General features: G+C 44.4%; 1 long non-coding RNA gene across 1 annotated transcript; it reads right to left on the bottom strand.

Moving 5' to 3' along the window:
* Window positions 1–1,466: 1,466 nt before the first annotated feature.
* Window positions 1,467–15,689, bottom strand: LOC132660755 (uncharacterized). The gene is made up of 3 exons (XR_009601867.2): window positions 15,514–15,689; window positions 2,644–2,707; window positions 1,467–2,300 (listed from the first exon to the last, which is right to left on the bottom strand). It is a non-coding gene; the product is annotated as an uncharacterized LOC132660755 (long non-coding RNA).
* Between the last annotated feature and the right edge of the window lie 429 nt (window positions 15,690–16,118).

Genomic DNA, 16,118 nt, shown 5'->3' on the forward strand with positions numbered 1-16,118 from the left:
ATTGCTTTATCATTCTCTCGAATCAGATTTTTCTTCAGGCTTACAGAGATATAAATGAACTATTACATCATGTAAGTTAACCAGATATAATTGTAAGTGAAAAAAAATCCCGTTAGTGAGCAGTACAATCCAATTTTTGGATACACATATGCACACAAAAAAACAAAAACTATCAAGGAAAAAATATCAAGGAGCCCATATTACTTTGGTGTATCTACAAAGAATCATGAACACCTGGAAATTCTTCGAGCTGTGAGTTATAGACTCTGCTTCCCGCTGGACTCACCCATGTCCAGGCCACGCCCATACAAATATGGTAAGAATCTGAGGGTATGATCAGGTATCAGTAAATTTTAAAACTTCCAGTGTGATTCCAGTGTGAAACTCTGGTTAACAGCCACTTGTTTGAATCAGTTCCTGTCACAGTTAAGCGTCCACATGAATCACCCGGATATAATATTAATACACACATACTCATTCAGTAGGTCTGGGGTGGATTCTGAGCTCCCGCATTTGTAAGCAGCTCCCAGCTGCTGCTGCTGCTGCTGCTGCTGCTGCTGGTCACGGACCAGACTTGGAAAAGCACTGGCTTAGTTTTTAAGGCGGTGGTTCTCCAAATGTAACGTGTTTCAAAAATCACCTGGGAAAGTTGGTAAAAACAGGCTCAGGCCCATTTTTACTGAAGTTTACTAAAGACCGGTCTACTTCAGTAAGTCTGGGCCATTCATTAGCTGTCTAGGTGAGGCCGACGGACACCAACATTTGAGAACGGCTGTTTTTCGACAACCAGAATGCCTGTAGCTGAGCAATCCTAAGATCATTACATGCACAATTAGTTTCTCTGATGGTAATGTGACACCTGGTTGCCAAGGTGACTGGCCTGGTTTGATGCCCTTCCCACTGGTTGGAATGCTGTAGAAATCCTACCCATCTTTCAGGGCCTACACGCATGACAATTTGTCTGCGAAGCGTCTCTAACCACCTCTACTGGATTGGGACTCTTGCATGGCTGTAAATACCTGCACTGACTCCTGTAGCACCTCGCCCCACACTCCCATTAGTGTTAAAGCTAAAACCAGAGACTGCATTTCCCATTTTTGTATTTGTCTTCCTTTCCTCTGAACCCTCCCTTCAATGAGATGGATCTCTGTCCTCACCTTTGCCTACGTTGCAGCCCTTATTTGTTACTCGAGGCACGAGTATTCATGCCTTCATTAATGGGGTAAGTGAGCGAGGTGTTCCCGGGGGGGCAGTGAGCTCTGGGTAGTGACTGTAGCTGGTTACATGTGCCGCATGGATGCAGGGATGCGGTCTTGCTCACACTACGTCCACCATACGCGGCACGCAGCACGTGTCCATATGTTGCTGTCAGTGAAAGACACAAGTGAAAGGGAACAAGAGTCAAGGCACAGAGAACTTTCATGGCGAGACAAGGATTTGAGAGTTGTTCAGTAAGCATTGTGATGCAACTTTTCAGCAGGGAAAATGTGTGATGATGATGAAGATTTTTAACACAGGGGCTGTGGCAAAAGCAGGGAGATGCTGGCCTGAAGAGGGAAGGGATCCTCCTGACAGTCCCATCAGGAGGATGTCATATAATCGCGGTTGGAGCAGATATGAAGGTATAAAACACAGGCTAATCATTTTATTGAGCATTTACTTTGTATTACTTATAATGCGAAGTACATACATGATCTTTTATCTTTATAAATGTGCCATGTGGTAGATATTCTCACTTTATAAATAATGAAATCTAGGCTCAAAGACATTAAGCCCCTTGTCAAAAGTCGCACATGGGAGCCAGAACTTGAACCCAAGACGGTCCCGCTCCAAAATCTTACTGCAGTAATCGCAGTGATGTGGTGGGAACACACAGCAGGTTCTGGAGATACTTCTATTCTGGGGAGAACTGGCCCACTGGAATTACCGATTCAGGTTTGGGGAGACCAGAATGAGGCAGGGAGAAACAACATTTTGTAGCATGCCCTAATGATACGCCTGATCACGCCATGTCATTATGTGGTGAAGGCTGAAGTGACGGTCTGCGTACTCAGCATCTTCGTTGCAAACTCTTAGGAGGAATGTCTCAGGAGAAGCACACAGAATCCCCTGGTTACCTGTAATTCTGGCCCACATCTCCTCCTTTCCTTCTGGCTCTTGAAGTGCAATTTTCTGGTAGCTTGGGCATATTATAAAATAAAGGTGAGTGGCCAGGAAAAGACTTTCTGCTGATGTTTGGTGTGGGAGGTGGGTGCAGATGTCATCTTTTGTGGCTCAGTTTTCTGAGTCCATTAAATGCCCTGTTTTAAGAAAAGCGTAGTAAACACTTGTGCCTACCAGTACATTTTCAAATCATGAAATTAGAGCTGCTCTTAAGATCAATCAATAATAGAGAATTTGTTCAGAATGCGAAAAACTGAAAAAGCTCTACTTAATACCCACACGGTCCAAATCCATTCAGTTTTATCACAGCGGGAGAAGGCATGACATAATTCCAGATACGAATGAAAGTGGATTGAATTTTCTGAAAACTATAATCTGGCTCTAATTTAAAAAATATTACCTCAGTCGGTGGGCTTTTAGTTTTTTAAGCTCCTAGGCAACAGTGGCACAAATAATTGTGTTGTTTTTTTTGACATCTACCTTACTTAGGCCCGTCAAACGGCTCCGGACATGGCAGTGCCCCAGTCTCCGCACAGCCCAAAACCTAAATTGGAAGGAAATGGTTACTGCTGGTCCAGGAGATTCTGGATCCTTTCCAATGTGCTTGATTTTGTCATCACTTTTATTTTTAAAAATTGTTTTCGTTATTCTGAAAAAAAGATCTTAGAAAATATGTAAAAGCATAAAGAAAAAAGTCTCCTATAATCTCATCATTCGGTGCCAGCCGCTGGTAACCTGCTCTAACTCTGGAGTGCAAATATATGCATGCACTCACTCAACTTTGTGAGAGGACATCAAGTCCAGTCTTTCGTGGTCAGACTGTAGGAAAGTATTAAGAGATGCAGGAAAGGGGGCATGCTGAAGGGTGTGCTATGTGAGGCCAGGTGAGCCAATAGGAAATTGTATCGTTTCACTGGGAGGGCCTGAGGGATGGGTTTGCCATCAGTGGTGGGCCAGTCAGGGTGTTGACGTGGCCTCCCTGCAAGCCAGGACTGACAGTAGGGCCGGAGAGCTGGGCCTGCTCATGGCAGCAGGGATGAGGTCGTATGACCACTAGCTGTCGATGATGTTGAACTTCCAGAAGCCAGGGGCCACGATTACTTGTGAGGTCAGCAAGGTTGCAAAGGCAATCACCAACGCGGCTTGGCCTTGAGGGAACTGTGGTCCCCAGGGGCATATAGTTGTGCCCCACATGTTAAATGCAGAGAAAGGCAAGAATACACGGGCAGGAGACTGAGGTCTGCCCCCACCCCACTACCACCAATAACAGTATCTTCCTCTGCATTTGGACTCAATCTGGTTCTCACACCTGGAACCTGTTCACTGATGAGGTGGGCAGTGAACCATTGCCAGCTAAAATACTAGATACCCAGTTAAGTTCGAATTTCAGATAAACAACGAATGATGTTTTAATGTAAGTATATCCCAGGCAATACTTGGGACATACTTATGCTAAGTTTTTTAAAATTATGTATCTAAAACTCAAGTTTAATTAAGTTCTTATATTTTTATTACTTAATATGGCAATCCTAGTTCTGGAGAAAGGATCCTGATGCCATAAAGAATTTACACTATGATGATTCTTCTGATATTTCCTCAAAGGGACCTATGTCTATTTACTTGGGTGCTGGTGCACGGATGTTCTGAGGACTATTCGACATAGGACTTGAGTTGACGTTTATACTCATAGACCAGAAGTTTCTCTGTGGCTTCCTACTGGGTAATGAGTGAAGTAGTAGCCAGGTTTCAGCTTAGAGTGGGTCTACTGAGCCCAGGACTTGGGGGACTGGTGATCATTTCCTTGGCTCAGGAACACACAAAAGGGATTGACATACGTAGCAGTTGGAGTAGCTAGCATAGTAGGCCTCGGCCTGTGGTGGGGGAGGCCTCTAAAAGTGCATGCATTCCTTCCTACCCTCTATGTTCTGCCAAGATAGTAATGAATTAAAAAAAAGTGTTATATCTCACATCTCAAGAGATGGGACAGACATTAGCCCCACCCTTAAGGATCATAAGGAAGCATGGGTGGTGGTCCCCATCACCCATCTGTTTATTTCACCTGTCTCTGTCCTGCAGAGAGATTACACAAGCTCTCCTAAGTATTAGCCTCTATTGAGGCTGCTGTGCTGGGTATGGATTCATTGGTAGAACATGTTAATAAGATCTCGGGCACATGGTATGCACACAGTGATTTGGCAAATACTTTCTTTTCTTCCTTCCTTTTTTTTTGTTAATGTTTTTATTTATTTTTGAGAGACAGAGAGAGACAGAGTGTGAGCAGGGAAGGGGCAGAGAGGGAGACACAGAATCTGAAGCAGGCTTCAGGCTCTGAGCTGTCAGCACAGAGCCCAACGTGGGCCTCAAACTCATGAACCATGAGATCATGACCTGAGCCAAAGTCGGACGCTCAACCAACTGAGCTCCCAGACGACCCTTGGCTAACACTTTCTTTGCTGCTCCAAGCAGAAAAAAAAAGTATTAGAAACTATTGGCATTCCCATGGAACAGGCAGAAATGCACATGACAGTTTTGCTCTAGGGCTCTCTGTCAAAATACAGTCAGAAGAGATCTGGACCATCTGAACATCCCACAGAACATCACACTGATGACCTCATCTTGATTAAGTCAGACAAACAAGACATGGCTAGCAGGAGACCATGGTAAGACACTTTCATTCCAGAGCATGGGAGACAAACCTTTCAAAGACTCAGGAACCTGCCACGCAGGGAAATCTCTTAGAGTTCCAGTGGTCAGAGTCATGCTGGGACAGCTACTCGAGTGAAAGATAATTTGCTCCATCTTGCATCCTCTACTACAAAGAAAGAAGCACAGTATCTCTAAGGTCTCTCTGGGCTTTGAAAGCAGCACATTCTGTACCTAAGACTTGTATTCTAGACCATATGCTGCATCGTCCAGAAGGCTGACAGATTTGAGTAGCGCCCAGGCAGGAAGAGTTTCTGCATAAGGACTGGGCTGTAGTGCAATTAGTGCTTCCAGGCTATTTGGCTGACGGGATGATGTGGAGATGCCAGCTGTGGGCAGAGAGGTAGTGTGCAGTTTATGGCAAACCCCAGTGGGAGAATTAAATGCAAGCCCCTGGGTTTCCGTGGCAGAACCATGCCTTCTGTAGCAGAGATGTTTATGCCTTCCAAGAGACAGATCCTGGTGTGTTGTGTTACTAGACCTTGGCAAAGTAGAAACACTTGCCTGTTTTCACCAAATGACCATACTTCCAGAAGTAGCCATTATAATCTGATTCTCTTAGACGCAGCAAGTCGTAAGATTGATTTCCATCCTAAGATGGAAATGGCACGTCTGGGATTGAGCCTCAGCTGAACCAGAGCACATGAGTCAGTTGCAAGAGCAAGTAGTTTTTGGAGGTCACCGAGAGGACATGACCACCGGTTGACCTGGAAGCTGAACCTGGCAATCAGAGGATCCTCACCCCTGCTCCTATCCTTGGAATGTACATCCTGCCCACTGTTTCCACAGTGGGAGCCATTTTCAAGGACTCAGCTTTGAGATAGCAACGTGTTGAGATTTCTGGGACTGAATACATGACTGAACTCATTCAAGACCTCTATACAAACCATTAAGACGTGTAGGTGTGGAGAGTTACTCATTTTGCAGCTGCCCAAGACAAGGCTTGTATGCAAGCTCCCTTGGTTGTTAAAACTGCCACTTATCAATTTGGAGTGGCCTGCCTCTTTCTTTGGTCTCTCCTTGCCCTCCAAGCATGGGGGCCAGTTTGCAAACCAACAGTATCCCAGACCCCCTTGCCACTTTCAAGGTTGGTATTAGCATCATTCGTCAGCTTGCACCTATGGCCACCAGGGGAGTCACATACGCAAGCTAAAAGAGCTGGTTTATGGACTGGTTGGGTTGGTATGTGAGTGAGATCCAAAAATGAATACCTGGTACACCGTAGCCTTACTTAAGTGTGGATCTGCAAGACCGTGGTAGGGAAAATTTTCCTAATCGTGGAGTTTTGAGTATTGGACTTGATTGTTGCTATTGTGTAGAATAAGGGGCCTGAGGTGAGAAAAGGAGGGTGTGTATGAGTGCGAGTGTGTGTGTGTGTGTGTGTGTGTGTGTGTGCATGCACACATGCATAAAAACACATACATCCTCTCAGGTAGTGGTGAGTGGTCTGGCTGGTTGGTCAGAAGCCAGAAAGGGAAACAGCTGAAAGACTGAACACAAGAAAGCTTGTGAGAGGCTTGTGAAGGGACGTGTGGGAGTAGAGCTGAAGTGTGAAGGGTTTTACATCACGGGTAATGTCCTGCAGAAAACAAGTGCCCACTGTGGAAAAGACACTGAATAACAACACAGATAAAATGTTTTGATCAGTCGACATTAGCTCGCCTTGCCATTGGTCCCTCTGTACTGGAGTGGAGTGGTCATGGGGACAGGGATGGATGGCGTGACTCCCATTTATCAGTTGCCCCATGAATAGAGCAAATGGTGGCAGCCATGGAGTTCCGTGGCTTAGATATTCCTTTAAGAAGAAACCTGCTGACCAGCTGTGAGGAGTGCAGGTAGCTGATGGTCTTCACTGGCAGCACCTTCTGGATGCATCACAGCATCTGGATGGCAACCACCCCCTCTTCCCAGGCAGCTCAGGCACTGGCTGAGCCCCGCGGGAGTAACAGTACCCTTTCTGCCCAACACGGGACTCTTCTACCAGCCATCTTTGCTCTAGAGCTCAAAGGGGGCCAAGCGAGAGTTTTGCAGAGGTGCACCTCCGGCTAGGGCCTCTCTACTCAATCCGCCTGGCTTCTCCCTTTCTTTTCACGAGTCCAAATGCTAGCATCACAGTCTGCTCCTGCTCCCTTTTCCATTTATTTTTCATAGACGCCTCCACCACCTCCTCCTCCACCTCCTTCTGGGCATCTGCTTCCTAGAGGACCCAACAGATGCAGAGGCATTTCTGCTCTCCTTTGTTGTAATAATGAATGTACCTTTAACTTTCAAAGTATGTGTTTGAATAATTCTTTTCCCTGCTGTTTGCTTCTTGGTGTTGAATAGTTTATTATGTGGTACTCATCTCACCTGAATGTACTTGAGTGCTCACACAAATCATTCACAAAGATATATTTTAGTGTGTCAAGAATAAGGTCTTAGTATAACAATTCCACAAAGGAGTGGCTAATGATATAATCTGTACTAGTTAAATGTGCCTCCATTCCATGATGTATAGCACAGGTAGTACAGACAGATCTGTTGAGAAGCAATACTCCCTCACCAAAGAAATAAAGTCACAAGATTTGTTATTTATAGATCTCAGATATGGGTGAGGGGAACTTCGGGAATGATCTGGGGGACAGCAGTCCTCTGTTCCAGGCCATGGGTCAGGAGATGGTAGAAAGCAGGGTAGCAAGTACCTCTTACTTATAAGGTGGTTGGGCAGAGGACACTACCTTTTCACAGGCTCAGTGCTAAGCAGTTATTTCAAAAGGTGCCCTGAAATCAGTAATCAAAAAACTCTTCCAACAAACAAAAGTCTAGGACCAGATAGATTTTACTAAACATTTAAAGAAGTTAATACCTATTCTTCTCAAACTCTTCTAGAAAGTAGAAGAGGGAGGAAAGCTTTCAAATTCATTCTACAAGGCCAGTAATACCCTGACTTCAAGATCAGATAGACATTACATAAAAAAGAAAACTATAGGCCAATATCCCTGATGAGCATAAATGCGAAACTCCTCAACAAAATATTAGCAAACTGAATCCAACAATACATTAAAAGAATCAGTCATCTCGATCAAGAGGGAGTTGTTCCAGGGTACAAGATGGTTCAATATTTGCAAACCAATCAACGTGATACATCACATTAACAAAATGAAGGATAAAAACCATATGATCATTTTGATAGATCCAGGAAAAGCATTTGACAAAATTCAACATCCATTTATGAAAGAAGTTCTCAACAAAGTGGGCTTAGAGGAAACAGATCTCAACATAATAAAGGCCATATATCACAAACCCACAGCTAATATCATACTTAGTGGGAAAAAGCTGAGAGCTTTACCTCTGATACCACAATTAAGACAAGGATGTCTACTCTCACCACCTGTATTGAAGTCCTAGACTCAGCAATCAGACAAGCAAAAGAAATAAAAGGCAACAAAATTGGTTAGGAAGAATTTAAACTGTCACTATTGGCAGATGACATGATAAAACACATAGAAAACCTAAAAAACACACTAAAAAACTATTAGAACTAATGAAATAATGCAGTAAAATTGCAGGATACAAAATTAACATAGAGAAATATGTTGAGTTTCAATATAATAATAACAAAGTAGCAGAAAGAGAAATTAAGAAAACAACCCCATAATTGTACCAAAAAGAATAAAATACCTAGGAATAAATTTAACCAAGAAGGTAAATGGTCTGTATTCTGAAAAATATAAAACTTTAATGAAAGAAATTAAAGATGAAAAAAATGGAGAGATATACCATTGCCATGCCCATGGAGTGGAAAAATTAATATTGTCAAAATGTCCATATTACCCCAAGCAATCTACAGATTCAATGCAGTCCCTGTCAAAATACCAACAGCATTTTTCACAGAGCTAGAAAAAATAATACTAAAATTTGTAAGGAACCATAAAAGACTTTGAATAGCCAAAGTAATCTTGAGAAAAATCTTGGGAGGTATCTCAGTCCCAAATTTCAAGCTATGAAAAGCTATAGTACGGTGCTGGCACAAACACAGATATATAGATCAATGGAACAAGATAGCCCAGAAATAAACCCATGCTTAGATGGCCAATTAATCTATGAAAAAGAAGGCAAGAATATCTAATGGGGAAAAGACAGTCTCTTCAACAAAATGTGTGGGAAAACTGGACAGCAGCATGCAAAAGAATGAAACTGGACCACCTTCTTACACCATACACAAAAATAAATTCAAAATGGATTAAAGACCTAAAGTTAGACCTGAGACCATAAATATCCCAGACAAGAACACAGGCAATAATTTCTTTGACATTGGCCAAAGAAACATATTTGTAGGTATGTCTCCTTTTTAAAAATTTTTAATGTTTTATTTTATTTTTGACAGAGAGAGACAGAGACAGAGCTCGAGTGGGGGAAGGGCAGAGTGTGAGGGAGACACAGCATCTGAAGCAGGCTCCAGGTTCTGAGCTGTCAGTACAGAGCCTGATGTGGGACTCGAACCCATGAGCTGTGAGATCACGACCTGAGCTGAAGTTGGATGCTTAACTGACCGAGCTACCCAGGCGCCCCTAAATATGTCTCTTAATGCAAGAGAAACAAAAGCAAAAATAATCTATTGGGATGACATGAATATAAAAACCCTTTGTACAGTGCAGGAAATCATCCACAAAACAAAAGAGCAACCTATTGAATGGGAGAAAATATTTGCAAACGATATATCTAATAAGGGGTTAATATCCAAAATATATAAAGAACTTCTACAACTCAACATCAAAAAACCCAGACAATCTTATTAAAAACTGGGCAGAGGACCTGAATAGACATTTTTCTAAACAAAATACACAGATGGCCAACAGACACATGAAAATATGCTCAACATCACTCATCATCAGGGAAATGCAAATCAAAATCACAATGAGATAGCACCTGATTACCTGTCAGAATGGCTACAGCCCAAAAGACAAGAAACAACGAGTGCTGGCAAGGATGTGGAGAAAAAGGAACCTGTGCACTGTTGGTGGGAGTGTAAACTGGCAGGGCCACTGTGGAAAACGGTATGTAGTTTCCTTAAAAAATTAAAAAGAGAAGTACCATATTATCCAGTAATTCCACCACTGTGCATTTACCCAAAGAATATGAAGACATTAATTCAAAAAGATGCATGCACCCTTATGTTCACTGCAGCATTATTTACAACAGCCAAGACATGGAAGAGACCTAAGTGCCCACTGATAGATGAACGGATGAAGAAGATATGGTACACACGCACACAGGAACACTACTCAGCCACAAAAAAGAATGAGGTCTTGCCATTAGTGACAACATGGATGGACTTGGAAGGTATTATGCTAAGTGAGCTAAGTCAGAGAAAGGCAAATATCATATTATTTCACTTATATGTGGAATGTAAAAAACAGAAAATGAACAAGCAAACAAATAAACAAACAAATAAACAGAAAGAGACCCATAAATACAGAGAACAAAGTGATGGTAGCCAGAGGGGAGAGGTAGGGGGATGGGCAGAATGGGTGGAGGGAAGGGGGAGACACAGGCTGCCAGTGATGGGAGAACAAGTCACCGGGATGAAACGTGACCTCACGGGGAGGACACCAGTGCTGTGTGGTAGTGGTCCGAGTAGCCTTATGTTAGTGACAGGCCGTGTGAGCAGGGCACAGCGTGTGGAGCTGTGTGTGCCTGAAACTCGTGCGACATAACCCGACTGTGCCTCAGGAAGACAAAGAAAGAAACTGAAAAAGGCCCGGGAAAGCAAAGCAGGGACCGGTGGCAGGGACCCTCAGCTCGGCGGTCATGGATGTCCAGACTCGGGCACCAGCAGGTTGTCACACCATGATGCACACCTGGAGTTTTTCTCTGCACAGATGTGTCAGGTGGTAGAAATATCCAGTAACTGCAGAGCACGCTGTGGAAACTTGACCTGCAGCTTGAATGTACTTGTAAAGGGTGGGCTGTATGTGCCTGGACGGTAGGTGTTCGGTACCTATTTGCTGAACGAACGAAGGGATAAAATAACTGGTATACATCTACTAGCTGAACAGTTGTTTAGAAGTGTTAGTGTAGAATTGATTGACGTTATTTTAATTATTTTAGTGAAGTTATGTAGTAATTATAAACTATTATTAAAAAGCATGGCAATTCTTGGCATAATTCTCTGAGCAGCCCTTTGCACACAAATCTGTGGTCTCTGGTTCCAATTACCACCTCTTTGGCATATTTTCAGGCCCCGTGGGGGTTTCCTATGACTTCCTGTTAGCGTGGGACCCAGGGTACCAAAGTGGCCTCACTGAGCTCCCGGCAGCCTGTGCGGCCTTTGCAAGCAGCCTCCTGCCCCCGAGGACCCTACTTCCAGCATGCCGACCATGTTCTGCTGCCTGCACGTGACTTCCTGCTGATCGGAACATTCCAGTGTGCCGGCTGTCAGTGAGCTGAGGTGGGATGTCCTGGTGGCAGGGTTCTGAGGCCTGTGCCAAAGAAACTTCAGGGAAGTTCGGTGGGAACGGGACGCTGTGGCGTCACATGTGGGTTCTCTGGAAGTGGGCATGGAGCTGGAGTTTAGGGTGGACGACACGTGCCAGGGGTCACGCCCTGAAAGGGAACAAGAGAGAAGGCCACGCTGGGCCCGGGGAGAAGTGAGGCCTGCGTCCCACGTGCGCGAGGCCCAGGCCGGCGGGGCGTGGGCGCTGCTGGCACCAGTACCGTTGTCAGTGTGGCCCACTCAGCCATGGGCGGCAGGATGCCCGGGAGGGACAGGACTTGGGGCAAGCCAGTCCTTCAGGCCCTGCCTGGGCTGCGGAGAGCCGGGAGCCTGTCTGCAGACCACTCCTCACAGGTGGGGAGCAAGTCCTTTCTGGAAGGGAGGCTGGGTGGGCTTTCTTTGTGGCCGCAGCACCTGGTGTGTAGAGGGCCTCTTCTCCTTTTTTTTTTTTAAAGTAAAATCTGTTGTCTTATTGTATGTAAACTGTAAGCGTGCAATTTAATGCGCTTTGATATATGTAAGCAACCATGTAATAAAACTGTTCCAATTAAGGCAGAGGACACGCTCATCACCCAATATAAAATTCCCTCTTTTCCTCTTCCTGGTCCATCTAGTCTCTCTTGTGCACTGTGTCTTTAGTTGGATATGGTGTGTGTGTGTGTGTGTGTGTGTGTGTGTGTGTGTGTGTGATTTTAGAGACTGAGAGAGCAAGAGAGTGTATGTGAGCAGGGGAAGGGCATACAGAAAGAGAGAATCCCAAGCAGGCTCCACACTCAGCACAGAGCCCGAGGCAGGGCTCAATCCCATGACCCTGGGATCATGACCTGAGCTGAAACCAAGAGCTGGACATTCAATCAACTGAACTAGACAGGCGCCCCCCGATAGGCTGTTTTTGAAGTTCATACACATCTATGTTTTGGTAGTTTGTTCATTATTGTTGCTGGGCAGTTTTCCATGGAATGAATGCATTAAAATCTGTCCAACTCTACATCTGGTACAATATGTGAGTTGTTTCCTGGCTTTGTTCTGTTTTATTTTGTTTGACTCTTATGGAGAAAATAGTTATAAATAGACTTGAGATTTGTGTTTTTGTGGACAGATGTTTTCATTTCTCTTGGGTAAATGTGATACATACACACAATGGAATAGTATTCAGCCATAAAAAAGAAGAAAATCTTGTCATTTGGCAAAACCTGGATGGACCTTGAGGGCATCATACTGAGTGAAATAAGTCAGATAGAGAAAGACAAATACCACATGATCTTACTTATGTGTGGCCTCTAACTCAGAGACAAAGAGAACAGACTGGGAGTTGCTGGAGATGGGCTGGGGTGGGTGAGATGGGTGAAGGTCAAATGGTACAAAGGTTGGGGTAGAACACACTCCCTTTCCATAAGCTACTGATACAACATTTAATTGTCAGGATGAGGCCAGACGAGGAAGGATGTCCGATGTTGCGTGATGCTCACGTCCCTCCCTACACCCCCAATAAATATTCGTTTTACAAAAATAGCTACTGGCTCACAAACTATAGTTTGTTGACCCTGGCTGCAGGCAACACATACATTTGATTAAAAAGTTAAATATTAATCTTCAAATCTAAGTTATAATATGTTGCTTTTATTTTTCCTCTTCGAACAATTTTAACTGACACACAACATAGAAAAAACTATGTAAACACCAACATAACTATTTCCCTTAAATCTCTCCCTGTAGCTCTGGTGCTTCACTCACCTGCTCTCTGGGGAGCAGGACAGCCCGCCCTTTTACCTCGTATGCTGATTCTGTACACAACGGGGTACGAATGAATAATCTGACTAAATCTATCCCTAAAGGTCTCTTGTTGCTATTTTCTCCCAAACAGCTGTGGGTCTTCAAATCACATGTTCACGGCATCTTTCAACCTCCCATTTCTGAATACAGGCAAAATCGTTGTGTCTGATCTGAGAATCGCGGCTCTGTGAGTCAACACTGCGTTCTAAAGGACTCATTCCACCCTTTCCAGGTCTTCTTCCACCGTCTTTTCAAGCAGGCAGAAGTCATTTGAGGGAGGCACGTCCAGGCTGAGTGAGGTTTTGGCAGATGGGGGGAAAGGGAGGAGATTGGATTCCCTACCTTTTAATTTTTGTAACAAAGGAAACCTAGGCCCCGGGGGAGGTTAAGAAGTTTGCTCAAAGAAGATGAAGATACTTCCTGATTTCTCCTGTTTTGTGTCTTGTTCCTATACTGAATTTATTATGTTTGGGTTCTAACTGATATATATCTATATTTTTAATTTTTTTTTAATGTTTATTTATTTTGGTGAGAGAAAGAGACACACACAGAATGCGAGTGGGGGAGGGGCAGAGAGAGGGGGAGACACAGAATCCGAAGTGGGCTCCAGGCTCTGAGCTGTCAGCACAGAGCCTGACATGGGGCTCAAACCCACAAACTGTGAGATCGTGACCTGAGCTGAAGCTGGACACTCAACTGACTGAGCCACCCAGATGCCTATATGTGTGTATATATATATATATATATATATATATATATAGGCATAATATATGATAATATATAATATATATGTATGCATATATATATATTAATGGGAATGAGAAGCTGGAGGAAGAACATTTCTCTAAATGTTGGTGCACAGCTTCAGATATCTGTGGTTGGAGAAGTGCTTTACTGTGATGAAGGGGTAACGTGACCTTCCCGATACGAGTGCATTTGTGGCTGGTCCTCTGTTGTAGTATAAAGTTCATGCGTCCTCTCAGTTCCAAAATGCAGTGATCCAAAGACAGAAAGGACAAAAACATTTTAGTATTGTCTTAAAATAGAAGTTAATTTCATTCTTTTTTTGAAGCTTAAAATAGTATGTAATTACAGTCCAATCCATGCTAATTAAGAAACACTGGCCACAAGGATCTAGCTATCTACTACTAGCAAATTTAATAATAGAAGAGCAGAATTTTTGAGTAGAAGAGACTCCATAGATCATTTGTGTCAGGGGCTCTTATCCTTTTAGGATTATGGGTCACGCTATATACCTTATACTTTTGGATTCTATTCTCCAGGCGATATGTTCACATTTTTACAGTGTATGTGCGAGTCTTTGTCTATTTTACTCACCTTAGGGACAGCTGAACTTATTCATAGATCTCTCCCTTTGCTTCTAAGAATATCTGACACATTCATGATTTTGTAAAATAGTATTCGAAAGGCTTTTGAGAAGCAATTTATTGACATATGGGGGGCCTGTCCTTAAACCATTCAAATAACTTTTAGGCCATAAATACAGAGAACAAACTGGTGGCTGCTGGAGCAGAGGGGGTGCAGGGTGGGCAAAATGGTGAAGGGTTTCGGGTGGGAGACACAGGCTCCCAGTTATGGAAGTAGATCATAGGAATAAGAGGCACAGCACGGGGGACACATTTCATATGGTGAGAGTTGGGATGGTCACAGGTGGGGACATGTGTAGCAAGCACAGCATGGTGGACGGACTGGCCAGGTCACTGCGTCATGCACCTGAAACTGCCATGACATCATGGCAACTGTACTCAAAAAACCCCCACGAAACAACCAAAGCCAAATAACTTCTCTCCTTCTTTACCAATATGTTATAAGAGAAAGAATGCAGTAATATGAGTCAGAATCAGCTGATCCTTCAAGTCACCCTGGGGGCCTCATCATCGTCATATGGGAGCACCACCCCAAACCCGCAGCTGAATTTACACATGGAGCGGTCGGTAGTCTCGAACACCGTCCCTCCTCTGCCCCACAGGTTTGCCGGACACGGAATCTATCCACAGCTCAGACAACCAAACGACCCGTTGAAGCGTGCGTGGAACCGAGTTGTCACGCTGTGTGTGCTTTGGAATTCTCGTCAGGGCAGACTGTTTCCTCGCCTAAATTCCTGCACCTCCCGAGTGAGCGGCAGGTGTGGACGCAGATGCAGGCGGGTGGGCGCAGGATCTGCTCTTCACCATCACCCTGACCCCCACCCTGACCCTCCCGATCAGCTGACGCGGGGGCAGCAGGGGCTGTGGATCCAGCGGACCCTCGAAGGCGGAGAGTCAGGTGTCCCACGAGTGGGGAGGGTCCCGCAAGGAGGGCGCGCCCGTGGGCGGAGACATAGGTGCACTGACGGGCGGCACCGTCTTCCTCCTGGAGTCCAGTTCCCCGGGACTTACCTGAATTCCAAAGACTGCTGGCCTCTGCTCTTTCTGCAGGCCGATCATAGCAACTAACGTCTCAAAACTGCCGCTTCTGTTTCACCCAAGGCCCCAGTTTTGTTCAGGAATTAGTGCAGGAGGATCGTGTCATTGGGATCTCTTCCAGGTCAGAAGCACCACAAGCATATACACCTGGAAATTACAGGGGCCACAATAAGTCCTTTATTTTCTTTATTGTATTTTTTTAAATTCTTTTTTTTAAGTTTATTTATTTGAGAGAGAGAGACCGTGCACGTGAGCAGGGGAGGGGCAGAGAGGGAGACAGAGAATCCCAAGCAGGCTCCACCCTGTCAGCACAGAGCCTGGCGTGGCGCTTGAACTCACAAACCGTGATATCATGACCTCGGCCAAAATCAAGAGTGGGACGCTTGACGGACTGAGCCACCCAGGTGCCCCTCTGTATCCTATTCTTTATATACACCACAGAGAAATTAAGGTAGTGAAGGTTTTGAATTTTTGAGGCAAACATTACATTCTTGTGTCCTGGTCCTATCATTGGTTGTGAAAACTTCCATCACCGTGGGTTTCCTATTTGGGTAAATTTTGCATATGTTCTTTAAAAA

This window comes from Panthera onca, chromosome D1 (assembly GCF_046562875.1).
Source record: "Panthera onca isolate mPanOnc1 chromosome D1, mPanOnc1 haplotype 2, whole genome shotgun sequence".
Taxonomy (NCBI): Eukaryota; Metazoa; Chordata; class Mammalia; order Carnivora; family Felidae; genus Panthera; species Panthera onca.